The 13,368-nt window shown below is 32.8% G+C and overlaps 1 long non-coding RNA gene across 1 annotated transcript in view; it reads right to left on the bottom strand.

The window, feature by feature from the left end:
• Positions 1-13,368, bottom strand: part of LOC309850274 — a 224,194-nt gene that overhangs the window by 16,963 nt on the left and 193,863 nt on the right. Inside the window, exon 3 of the long non-coding RNA XR_014304162.1 lies at positions 372-430. This is a non-coding gene — a long non-coding RNA (uncharacterized lncRNA). The remainder of the gene's footprint in view (positions 1-371; positions 431-13,368) is intronic.

The following is a 13,368-nucleotide window of genomic DNA, read 5'->3' as shown; positions in this document are numbered from 1 at the left end:
ATATTTGTGCTTTTCTTTCAAACCAAATGTTTTGTATAATACTGTATAATATTATAACATATATTTTTGAATAAATATATATGTTTGAATAAATTAAAATTTACTTATGAGTTCTAGTTCATTAATATTTCTGGTTCCAGATAAAGTCAACTGCACAAGAAAGGTCTTGGTAAGTCTGAGAAACCTATTTCTCCTTATGAACAGTCCTTTCATATTCTTGGCTTAGATCAGTGTTTTAAATAAATTTGTTTATAAAAGCAGTGACACCTCAAATAAAAAGTAACTGTGGACATTCAGAGCTTCCTGCTTCTCCACCTGGATCCTGCAGATCAACTATGGCCAAGAGCTTTCTAGAATCTCAGATTGCTTACCTTTGGTTTAAAATATTCCAATTCTCTTGCAGGAGGGGCAGAAGACAAATCAACAAACTCTGTATTAACACATAAAAGTAAATGGTTAAAGAGTCAAAGTAAGCTCATGTGAATTATAGATCTTACCAAACACCTATTTAATTAATGATTAAAGGCAAAGCCAGGTACAACATTACTTTCTGAAGGAGCTTGAGTCTGCAAATATAGTTTCTAAATGTCCCCTGTCTTCTAGCACTAATCACATTTTGGATTAACAGAGGGTTTCTGAATAATGATGTATGAACAATCATTATTTTTAAGGGAATATGTTTCAGGTTGGGTGCTCTGCAGTTTTATATTCTTTAGGTGAACACACACAAAAAAATGCCTATCTGACTTCCATTTTTCTACCATCCATTCCATTCTTCATAAGCCAATAATTTCAATTTAATTTAAAATAAACCATTGAAAAAATGTTTTATGTCACTAAAAATGTTTTTCAATATTCTTCTCAGTTTTGAAATTAGACAAAAGTTATTATCTACTTCTCAGACACTGTTCAAATGTTGACAATCGCTCCAAGAATGTTTTTAATAAAATATGGATCCATTTCGGATTTGTTTCACATTTGTCTTAAGTTTCTTTCAGTCTGACTTTGACACTTAAAAGACATATTTAGTTAGGGACTCTCTTAAGTCTACTGATAAGTACCATCAGCATGTTTGTAAGAAAGCTTGGTGGGAGGCACTCTTTCCATGGGAGAAAACAGACAGGGAGAAATGTGTTTCACTCCTTTCATTTCACTTGTACTTCATATACTTAATCTCTATTTCTCCAGGAAAAGGCAACAGAAATCCTTATCTGATAACCAAGATAACAAAGAATGATAAATTGTAGTTAGAGTTCTTTCTTCTTCATTTGATATGGCATTTATCTGGTTACCAATAAAAATTTTATAAAACCCTCCTGCCTGTTTTCTCCCCTTATTGTAACCTATCAAACTGTAATATAGAAGGGCAAAGGTCAGGCCTTAAAATACTTTGTTAGAGAAGCAGTAGTATTATAGTATAAGACCTACCTTTTCCAGATAAATTTGGGCTATCACATAACAAATGGCTAAGAAGTACCTAGTCCTTCAAGTGTTTCAAAGTGTTTCAAATGCCCTTTGGTACATTTATGTCACATGTATATTTTATTCAAACTTATTTATATGTATAAATCTTTTTTGAACAAATTTCCTATTGGTAAGGATTCAATTATATAAATTATGTAAATAAATATGAATATATAAATATAAATTAGTTTCATTTTTAACCTTTAACATTTTTAAATTTTGTACACTTTTCATTAATATTCTTAAAACTTCATAATTTTTTTTCTGTAAACACTTATATTTGATTTTTCTAAGTGTGTTTAAAATCTCAAGGTAGTATTAAATTCAGATTCAGGTACAAAAAAACAAAGAGGTACCAGGAGGAATATCTAGTCAAGGCTTATAATCAAATAATATCAGAGATTCAAGAATTTTGGTGGGATAGCAACTAGTGTATCTTTTAATATATTAGGCAGAAAAGCACTAGGGACACTAGTCAGATGGTCCACAAACCAAAGAGCACCATGGTAGAAATATTAATTTAACTACATCCAGGGAACCCTGAGCCAGAACTCCTGACATTTTAATTTGTTTCCACTATCTTTTGTAGAATACTGATTGTGTTTAAGTTTTCATTCCCTTTATGAGGATAATTGTTCTGGTAATGGGAGCGATAGTCCCTGCCCTTCTGCAGGTCCAAACCCAAGAATCTGAGATTTCCATATTAGTGAAGAAGCCCAATATATATACTTGTTAAAGGGTCCAGTGTGGTGTAGATGAATTATGGAAGAGAAATTCTGTTATTTTTATGTCTGAAATAGATCCATCCAAAGATCCTTCAATTGAATTTTTTTTTTTCTATTTTGGTTTAGGGACCAGATAAATAAATAAAGACTTTGTCTAAATTTTTTAACCTGCTTCTCCTTATAACACTACTTTCCCTAACAGAGCATGCAAACAGCACAGTTTATACAGCAAGGTATAGGTCTTACAATATACAAATGTTCAATTAATGGAATTATAACTTGTTTTTGTACTTTTGAAGGTACTAAATTCTTTTAGACAGGCACAGTGTTATTTTAATAGATATACTAATAAAAAAGAAGAGAGCTTTCAACTGTATATTGTGTTAAGCTGAAATCTGTATTTAAATGCATCTGGGGCTCCTTTCGCTAGTTGGCTAGCAATTAATCATGATTATAGTGTTTGATTGCCTCACACCTACGGGCCATTACCAAGAGACTTTTCTAAGTACCATAGGACCCACATTCTATTGTTGTATTATTTGATTTGAACTTTCATTATAATGTAGAGAACAATTATGTGTATGTAATATATATATACACACAAAGATATATAGATGTATATTTATATAGATGTATATTCTAGACATAAAGTGATTTCAGGAAAATACTAAGAATTTGATGGCATTAACATTTAGAACATTAAAATACAGCCAAATAAGCAATGTTATAAATCTACTCCAAACACAAAAGTTACTTTGCTATTGCCTAAAAACAGTTAGAGATTCTCCTAAAGACTATTCAAAAGTGACTAAGAATAGTAAGATAAACCTTAGCCAAATACTTAGCTGTAATTGGAGTTTGTCCTCAGCACACATAATACACTGTTCTTTAGCCTCACTGAATAACAGACTGCTTTAGAATGCCCGATAAAATGCATTTGTTCTTTGAAAGATGCAGTCATATGCTGAAGTCTGATAGTTATTAATTCTCAGCAGTTTCTGACCAGTATAAAAGCTCCATTCTATTTCTAGCCTATTGTAAACAGACTTTTTAAAAGGGATGGTATAAACTAATGCTATTGATCTTAAAACACAATAGTAGCACAACATCATCCCTGATTATTTTAATTCTACAGGGAATGCAAGAAGATATCCAAGGAAACAAAGAAGTAAAATAAAAAGGAAAGAAAGACAAAGGGAGTGCAGTGGGAGGAGTGAGGAAGGACAGAATGAGGGAAGGAAGGAAAAAAGCAAAAAGAACTGCAGTAATTCAGTGATAATGCCAGGACTTAGAAAATAATCATACATATTTAACAAGACTCTTTAGTGAATGTTAAGCACTGGGGTAAAAAGCATTTCATTTATTATCAGGCTATTACATGAAAAATATAATTTACTCAAGGCCATTTGGAAACATTCATTCAGAGTTAATATTAAGCAAACCAAACATCCTCAGTCATTTAATTTTTGCATTTCCATCTGAAAATTTAGGCATAATAGAAATAAACCGAAGAAGCTTTTAAATCAAATAATTCTATACTGTTTTTCCCCCTTTAACAAATGTATGTGTCTGCATTAAAGTTTGAATAAATTTGGGTGATGTTACTTTACATGATTTTTGCAAGAACAATCACCATTCATCGGAAATGAAAGTTCTTATAATTTCACTTAAAAGAAATTCTAATGATTATTATTCCTGGAATAACAATAATAGGCTTAATGCTGCCTAGTTGATTTCATAAAAAAAGAGAACACAGTCATACTGGGGAGAAAAAAAAAAAAAAGAAGGCTAAAAGTGTATAAAGGGAAAACATATAGAAAGCCATACAGTTAATACCATTCAGGTGACTATGTCAACATTCCATGAATCACCTGTGAAACTGCCCTAATTTCCTGATGTATTCCTTAATAATGAAACTTGTCCATGATTAAGGCTATCTACTGTTTATGGTACCTTTAAAACACACAAAGTAATTTGAAGATGATTGAGTGGGTTCCAATAAAACAACTATCAAGTAACAATTATAAAAAATGAAAAAAAAATGTTCACTGGTATATCACAAATGTGAAATCTAAGGTTAATTATGATTTTTCATTTGGAATCTTTTTCTATCAGCTTGATAAAGCTAGATTATGCTGCAAAACCAAGCAACCCTAAATTCTCAGTAGCTTAAAATAATATAAATTTATTTATAACTCAATTGATATGACATTGTGGGTTTGCTGGGGCTCTGCTCCATCATCTTGTCTGGCGTTTCATCAAAGAGGATTATAGGAAATTGTTTGTTTGCTATGATGTAAACCTATTTTATGTCACTCTGAATCTATTTATAGGCAAGTCCAAAATCTTAGATAATTATTCAAGTTATATTTTATAGGAATAAAAATAATAAGTATTCAAATTTGGTAAAAAAAGTGAGAGCCAAGAGGTAAACACAATAAATAAAGATGACGGAATTAGAAGGAGAGAGAGATGTAATGAGAAAATCATATTGCATTTAATGAGGTATGATCTTCTCTTTTTTAATGACAAGTGCTAGGAACAGAGGGAACATAGTAAATAACATTAGATGTTTACCAAAAAAAAATTGAAAAACTTTGATTCCCAGATTATAATAAAGTTGATCATAATTAATATCAAGTATTTTATTATGTCCCCTGAATATTTTTCTTAAATAGGTATAATTTCAATGAAACATATCTATGAGATATCTGAACATACAGATTTGTATCATATAATTTAACAAATAATATGGATTATTTATTCTATAAAAATACATTTGTATTAATAAGAAGTGTATTAACTTATTTACAAAATATTAAATAACAGATTTTACTAAACACTGAAAACACAACTGTGAATAAGATCTAGGCATATTTCTTCCCCTCTGCAACTTTTATTTTATAAGAGAATACAGAATTTAAAAATTATTCAAAATTTTGATAAATGCTATGAAGGATATTATAAAAGATAAAAATGAGAGTGAAGGAGTTGTTTTAGATAAAAGAACAAGAGGGCTTCCATTATCATTGTAGTGACATTTTAAGGTTGGCCCCTAAAAGAGGAGGAGTACTGAGGGGAAAGTGTATTGAGGAAAGCCAGAGCTAGAAGGATTGATGTGTTCCACACTCAAAAAGCCAGACTATTGATTTTAGATTCAACAGCTAAAGAATTTAGAAGTCTTCACTCCAAACTTACAATAAGAGGAAGCCAGAAAAAAATGAAAGTCAATGACTTTTCTTGGGCTTATATGAAAATGGAAGTTATGAAGCAAACTACAACTCTAATATCTAAAGAAAAAGGCATACTTAGTGAAATACAGCAACCAAGATCTGCTTTGATGGGGCATTAGGTGCTACATTTGTAAAATGGTCACAGCACTTAAACGGTGATTTTAGTGAGCAGCTGAATATTGAGTATCAACTAGTATGAGAGTGAGAAACTGCTGAGACTCTTCATTCTTTCACACCAGTTCTGATTTCTTTATTTCTTTTGTTTGGGTGTGTGTGTGTGTGTGTGCACAGATGCACTTTGTTTTCTGTTTTTGTGTTTTTGGTGATAATTACAAAGATCACTTTGTGGCTGTGGCAAAGGGAAGTAAGAGATCAATGTGAAATATACCCAGATAAAGACAGTTCCAGGAATCTCTGCTGAATATAGATACAAAAATTCACAATAAAATATTATCATATCAAAGTCAACAGTATATTAAAGGATCATTACACTTGGCTGAATGGGATTTGTCTCTGAGATAGAAGGATGGGTTAACATCCACAAATCAATAAATATATAGTACATTAATAGAATGAAAGATAAAAATCATATGATCATGGCAATAGATACAGAAAAAAGCGTTTTACAAATTACAACCTCCTTTCCTGATATAAGCCTTCAACAAATTGGGTAAAGAAGGAACATACCTCAACATAATAAAGGCCATATATGATAAGCCAACACTAACATCATACACACCTATTGGAAGCTTTCCTCTAAGATCAGAAACAAGACAAGGGCGCATACACCTACCACTCATTCAACATAGTACTAGAAGTCCTGGCTAGAACAATCAGTTAAGACAAAGCAATAAAAGGCATCCAAATTGGAAAGGAAGAAGAAAAATTGTCATTATATGCAGATTACACAAACTAAAGATAAAAAAATCCTAGGGACGCCAGGGTGGCTCACTAGGTTAAGTGTCTGCCTTTGGGGTGCCTGGGTGGCTCAGTTGGTTGAGCTGCTGCCTTTGGCTCAGGTTGTGATCCCGGGGTCCTGGGATCGAGCCCCGCATTGGGCTCTCTGCTAGGCAGGGAGTCCACTTCCTCCTCTCTCTCTGCCTCCTCTCCACCTACTTGTGATCTCTGTCAAACAAATAAATAAAATCTTAAAAAAAAAAAAAAGTGTCTGCCTTTGGCTCATATGATGACCTCAGGATACTGGGATAAGTCCTGCATCTGGCTCCTGGCTCAGTGGGGAGTATCCTTCTTCCTATGCCCTGCCCCTTCCTCCTGCTTATGTGCTCGCCCCACTCCTCTCTCTCTCACAAAAATAAGTAAACAAAATCTTAAGAAAAAAATCCTAAAGATTTCAACCCAAAATTTTGCGGCTAATCAAGGAATTCAGGAAACCATAGGATATAAAGTCAACAAACAAAAATCAATTGCATTTCTGTGTACTAACAATAACATATCTAAAAAAGAAGCAAAGAAACTATCACATTTACAATAGCATCAAATACAGACTATTATTCAGCCTCAATAAAGAAGGAAATCCTGCCATTTGTGTCATGGATTTACTTTGAGAGCATTATGCTTAGTGTGAAAAGACAGAGAATGACCAATATGTATGATATCACTTACATGTGGAATCTATAAAGAAAAAAAATGAATTTGTAGAAATAGATCTAACCTCTTAGCAATTTTGAAGCCTATAATGCAGCTTTGTTGATTATAATCACTATGCTGTACACTAGATCTTTAGAAATTATTGATCTACTAGTAGCAAGTTTATACTCTTTACTCTTTTAATAGCCCCTCTATTTCCCCCTCTCTCAGCCCCTTTGAACACCCAAATCTGAGCTCCCTGAATTGTAATTCTAAGACTTTCAAATAAATATTTTTGTTTTATTTCAATTCTGTCTTTTTCCTTGGTTGACACATACAGACAACAATTTTTAAAAGCCACATCCCCCCAATGAACACATCATATGAATCAACACAGAAAACAAAGGATATGAACAGTTACAACCAATACAAGATTTTTTTAAAAGCCTAGACAACAATTTTTAGAAGAAATGACAAAAATCACAAGAGCAACCTCAAAATCCTACAATTCACAGCCATCAATTCTACTTGGTGAGGCCACAACTCAACTCTGGCAAACTAGAAGAGCAGCAAGTACCGAAGGAACCTGGGTCCTTGATATCATGACACCAACACAGCTGTGGGTGCTTAACCTCTAACCTAATGTAGGTAAGAAAGAAACTCCTACCCTGCTTGTGTCTAAGTTAATTGTGTTTTTGTCTTTACAGCTAAATATAACCTAATGAGTATGAGAATAGTTTATGTTTATTTTATCTGTCTTCACTGAGTTTAAATGGTTGATCTAAATTTAAAGAATAATAATAAATAATAAAATTAGTTTATTTTCCTCTTACCCAGTATATCAGGCATGTAAGAAAGATTAGTGAGTTGAGGGACAATATAGACACATTATTTACTTTTCTGATTTATTTATTCATTCATTCATTCATTCATTCATACTTACTTTCAAGCTATAGCATGCTTGATTTTTTTCTTCTTACATTCTTGAGCTTTGTAACTTGAGGTCAATTGCTAGAAAAGTTATGAACTACCACTTCTGGCATCACGGTGTGAATCAAAAACCCACCAAAAGGATGGAAAATGTGGTTTAATATAAACACCACCAATTTATTTGTTTATTGCTACATTCCCCTGAGCACAGTTTCTATTTCTTTCTCCCTAATACATAGATCAAGCTTTAGATTTTTGTTGTCTCCAGAGAACATATTGTGAGGAATAAACTAATTTTTTTTTCTTTACAAAACTTGGTATTGTCCTTCACCTTCTACATTCTTTGGAAGTTTGTCTCTCATTTAATCTATTTTATTGCACCTTAGTGCCCTATGGGAGTCTTCCACTGTCCTATTTATCTTTTCAATGGAGGATTATTTTAAAGTCTAGCTGTTTAATAGTGACTAAATATAGTAGAGGGCATGCATTAGGACACATTAAACAAACTTCTAGTTATTTTGGTGTATAGGATGAAAATATTACTATACATTTGATATGTTCTATTATGCTATTATATCTGCAAGTCTTTTTAGATTATTCATCAAAAGGATACTTTTAAAATATGGCACTCTATATGAAATATATTTTGGTAAGAGCCAGCCTTTCAAAGTCCATTAAAATTGTTTTTTTTTCAAAAGATGATCAAATGAGGGAAAACATTTAAATGGAAAATTGGAATAAATACACTTTAGTAAGTACTTCAATAGATCTATCTAGATAATATTAGCTCTCTAAAATAGACATAAAAATCTCAAAAAGGAGGTGGACAGGAGAAGCTTTTGGGGATTAATGCAACAGTAAGTGAAAACCACAGGAGCAGAGTATAATAACAGCATGGAGATTCAAAGGGCTATTGAACCATGGAAGCTGCAGGTGTAATAACCCAGAGGCTTGAAACATTGTAACACACTATGAGAATTTTTTTTTTTTAAAGTCTTAGTATGTCTGGAAGAAAGTATGTCTGTTCTGTAGTAGAGTAATAGGAACTGAGAAGGGAAGAAATCAGGTATCAAATTTTGAATTGATTCATCAAATTAAGAATGAATTTTATCCCAATAACTCTTTGGGAAGGAAAGTTACATTCGGAAATATTACTCTGGCAATACTGGAAGAATGGTGAAAGACCAGAAATGCAATTAGAGAATAATGAGAATCTGAATTAAGTCAGAAGTGGCAGGAAAGTCATGTATAGTATGAACAATTCAAAGATAGTGTATATATGTGATCTTATGAGTGGTAAAGGGATAAGAGCAAAGATAGCTTTCTGGCTTAATTGTGTGAGGAGTTATCATTCTTAATCTAGACTATGATGGACATATTTGGAAAAGAAATAGGTTTATGTTGGCATTTTGAATGTATGCATAGGACAAATGGGTAAACACAGTAAATAAGACACTTGAAATTGAACACTAAAAGTCAGGAGGAAGGGATGTATAGGATTTCTAGGACTTAAAATGACAAGTTATATATGAATATGTTAACTGTAAACATATTTTTATGCTTTAAGTGGAAAGAACAAAAAATAGTATATAATTACATTACATTCTTCATCAATATTTCCAAAACTTTTAATTACAGAAAAATAAATTTTAAAAAATATAGAAAAAATAGTAGTATACTATAAATAAATGAGTAAAACATCACTTTCTGTATACATCTCTTTTGGGAGACTCAAAATTATATTGTTAAAACTTCTACTGCTGGCCATGACATAGTAACTCCTTTTTTTTTTTTTAAGATTTTATTTATATGATAGAGAGATCACAAGTAGGCAGAGAGGCAGGTAGAGAAAGAAGGGGAAGCAGGCTCCCTGCTGAGCAGAGCGCCCAATGTGGGACTTGATCTCAGGACCCTGAGATCATGACCTGAGCTGAAGGCAGGGGCTTAACCCACTGAGCCACCCATGTGCCTGACAAAGTAACTCTTAATGAATAAATGCTTCTAATGTAAACAGCTATAAAACTAGACAAAATATTTTAGTAACAGTTTTCTTTCAGTATGCAAGATTATAATCCCTGAAAGGCAAATTACCAATCATAAATATTCTTTTTTTTAAAAGATTTTATTTATTTGACACAGAGAGAGAGATCACAAGTAGGCAGAGATGCAGGCAGAGAGCCCGATGCAGGGCTTAATCCCAGGGCCCCCGGACCATGACTTGAGCAGAAGGCAGAGGCTTTAACCCACTGAGCCACCCAGGTGCCCACTAATCATAAATATTCTAATTGAAAGGAAATTAAAACAAGAAGATTTAAAAAAAGGCTGAAAATGTGATAAAAAATACAACTCAGGAACAAGGTGATCAAAATGAAAATTATGCCATATAACTTCCAACCCAGTAATGGAAAAAGTAGAGAAGAAACTACTAGTGAAAACAAGATTCATGTTTTACATAGCACAACCAAGAGAAATAAACCATAAAGTAATTTAAATGGGGAAAAATCAATGTAAAAAGTATCTGTTGCAACAGAGAAAGACAAATACCATATGATTTCACTTATATGTAAAATTTAAAAAGCAAAACAAATAAATAGACAAGGAAAATGCATAAATCTTTGTGGGGATGAGCAAAATGGGTGAAGAGGAGATGAAGATACAGGCTTCCAGTTATGGAATTAATAAATCATGGGGATAAACAGTACAGCATAAGGAATACTGTCAGTAGTATTCCAATGGCACTGTGTGGTGACTGATGGTAGCTATACTTGCAGCGAGGGTTAGGGTTAGGGTTAGGGTTAGGGAATAATGTATAGAATTATTGAATCTTACCTTGTACACCTGAACTAATGTAAAAATTTGTACCAGTTATCCTCCAATTTTAAAAAAATGCTATAAAAAAATTAGAGTAATGTGGGATTGATTATTAAGAAGTAAAGAGAAGGGACACCTGGGTGGCTCAATGCATTAAGCCTCTGCCTTTGGCTCAGGTCATGATCTCAGGGTCCTGGGATGGAGTCCAGCATCAGGTTCTCTGCTCAGCAGGCACCCTGCTTCCCGCCCGCCCCCCCACTACCTGCCTCTCTGCCTACTTGTGATTCCTCTCTCTCTCTCTCTCTCTCTGTCAAATAAATAAATAAATAAATAAATAAATAAAATCTTTATCAAAAAAAAAAAAAAAAAGAAGAAGAAGAAGAAAAAGAAAAAGAAAGTAAAAAGAATTCCAAAGAATACAGGAAGCATTCATATAAACAGCAGGCACAACCAAAAGACCTGAGATAGACGACACAAGGAAGAAAGGCCCCCCAACCCCCGTTTTTAATCTAGACCCTGGTAGAGAGGCCATGGCAGTGGTTCTTTGCTGAAAATCCTTCCTCTAGGGCACGGAAGAAGGGTTTTTAAGGGGAAATTCCTGGTCCTGAGGCAATGGTGACTACAGGGCCTGCGAATACCAGATATGAGAGAGCTTCCAACTCTGAGTGAGCTGAATTAAGAAGAAACCATCTCTACGAGAATCCAGATACTACAGAAACTACCACTGTAGACAGAAAGAGACTGGTGCTAGGGAAGCTACCTGTGTGCTTCCTGTCAAACCCCTCAAGAGCACCTGTCAAGGAAATCTGTCAAGAGAGCACGCCTGAACCAGGAAGGAAAACTTCCGCTCCCCTGTCCCTGCGATGTTTTTCCCATCGTCCTCCACTGACAAGCCTTAAGGCCTCATGCCAGAAAGCAGAACATTTTTAAATATCCCAGTTTTATTTTTACAGAGTAAACAATGGAAGGTGAATTTGGAGCTAGGAGACCCAGCTATTATAATATAATACCACGTGACCCAGCTATTCCATTCCTAAGTATTTACTAAGACAATGAAAATATAAATCCAAAAAGAACTTCTATATAAGTGTTCATTGCAACTTCATTCATATAAGAAAAAAATGAAGAACAATCAAAATAGCCATCAACACATTAATGAATACACAAATTTAGGCCACTCTATACAATTAAATAGTTTTTGGCAATAAAATGGAACGAACTATTGATACATGAAACAATATAGATAAAATTTAAAAGCACTATGCTGAAAGAACGAAGTCACACAAAAAAGTACATAATGTATTTTTAAATTTATATAAAAATCTTGAAGAGGCAAAAAATAATCCATATAGAGAGAAAAATCAATTTTTGCCTAAGGCAAGTGGTGAATGAATTGACAGAAAAGCAAAAAAACGGAGCCTTATGGGATGATGAAAATATTCTCTATATTGATTTGGCTAGTGGTTATGTGATTGGGTAAATTTATCAAAGTCACCAAACTGCACATTAAAAAAGTATGCATTTTACTGTATGCAAACTATGCCTAATTTAAAGATGTCTGAAGTTAATGATGACATTAATTGATTTTAAGGAACTAAAGGTTTTATCCACACTTCACTGAACTAGAATATTATATTGAATTTTGGTATTTATGTAAGTGTCTATTTTTCTATATTAACTTCACATACAAATTATCATGTTGAAAGATATACATTTCTTTGGCATCTGGATATTTAAAACCAAGAACTTTTTCAAAATAAACCAAACTTCCTGAAGCATTTTTACATAAGGAGATGCAGATAGCATCAAAAAATAACTATCATTCAATCCTACCCATACATATGAAAACAATTAACTATTAATAAATTGATCTAAGAAATATATTAAAATAATCCTAGCTTATCTTGAACAAGTGGATTTATCCAAGGAATATATTTCAACTTGTATCACTTAAAATAATATAATGGATTAATAAATAGGAACTATTTGATCATTATAATAGAAATAAAAATACAAGTTAATAAATTTTCACATCCACTTTTGATGAACAATTCTTAGCCAGACTGGGTTAAAAATTATATAAGCACAGCTGCTGTTTCTACCAATAATTAATATTCTTCTAAAGATTTAATCCAATAGTTATTAGTGAGATAATTTTGGCTGAAAGTAATAGAAAACTGCAACTCACATGTCTTAAGTTCTATTGTATGTCATTACTTCAGATATAGAGCTCATTGAATAACTGATGCAATTTCTTAAAAACTAAATTTTTTATTTTCCTCCCTTGTTTTTTTTTTTACTCTGCATTCCTTAGAGTGCATCTTTGGTCTCAGGTTTGTTCATTTCATGGTTATGAAATGCATCCATCAATTCAATAAACAGTTTTGTTTCAGAACCTCCCAATAGAGCATTCTTTAAGAGCCATTAATTACCCACATCTAAATCTACTGTAAGGGGAGAGAGAACAGTGTATATGCTTAAAGTAATCTGAATATATTTGTAAAGCATGAAAAATGGATGTTCTGTAGAAACAAGTTGCATTTCATTCTTTTTTAAAGATTTTATTTATTTATTTGACAGAGATCACAAGTAGGCAGAGAGGCAGGCAGAGAGAGAGG

This window comes from Mustela nivalis (assembly GCF_964662115.1).
Source record: "Mustela nivalis genome assembly, chromosome: 16".
Taxonomy (NCBI): Eukaryota; Metazoa; Chordata; class Mammalia; order Carnivora; family Mustelidae; genus Mustela; species Mustela nivalis.
The sequence above is the reverse complement of the archived record's forward strand: the minus strand, read 5'-3'. Positions and strand labels throughout refer to the sequence as shown.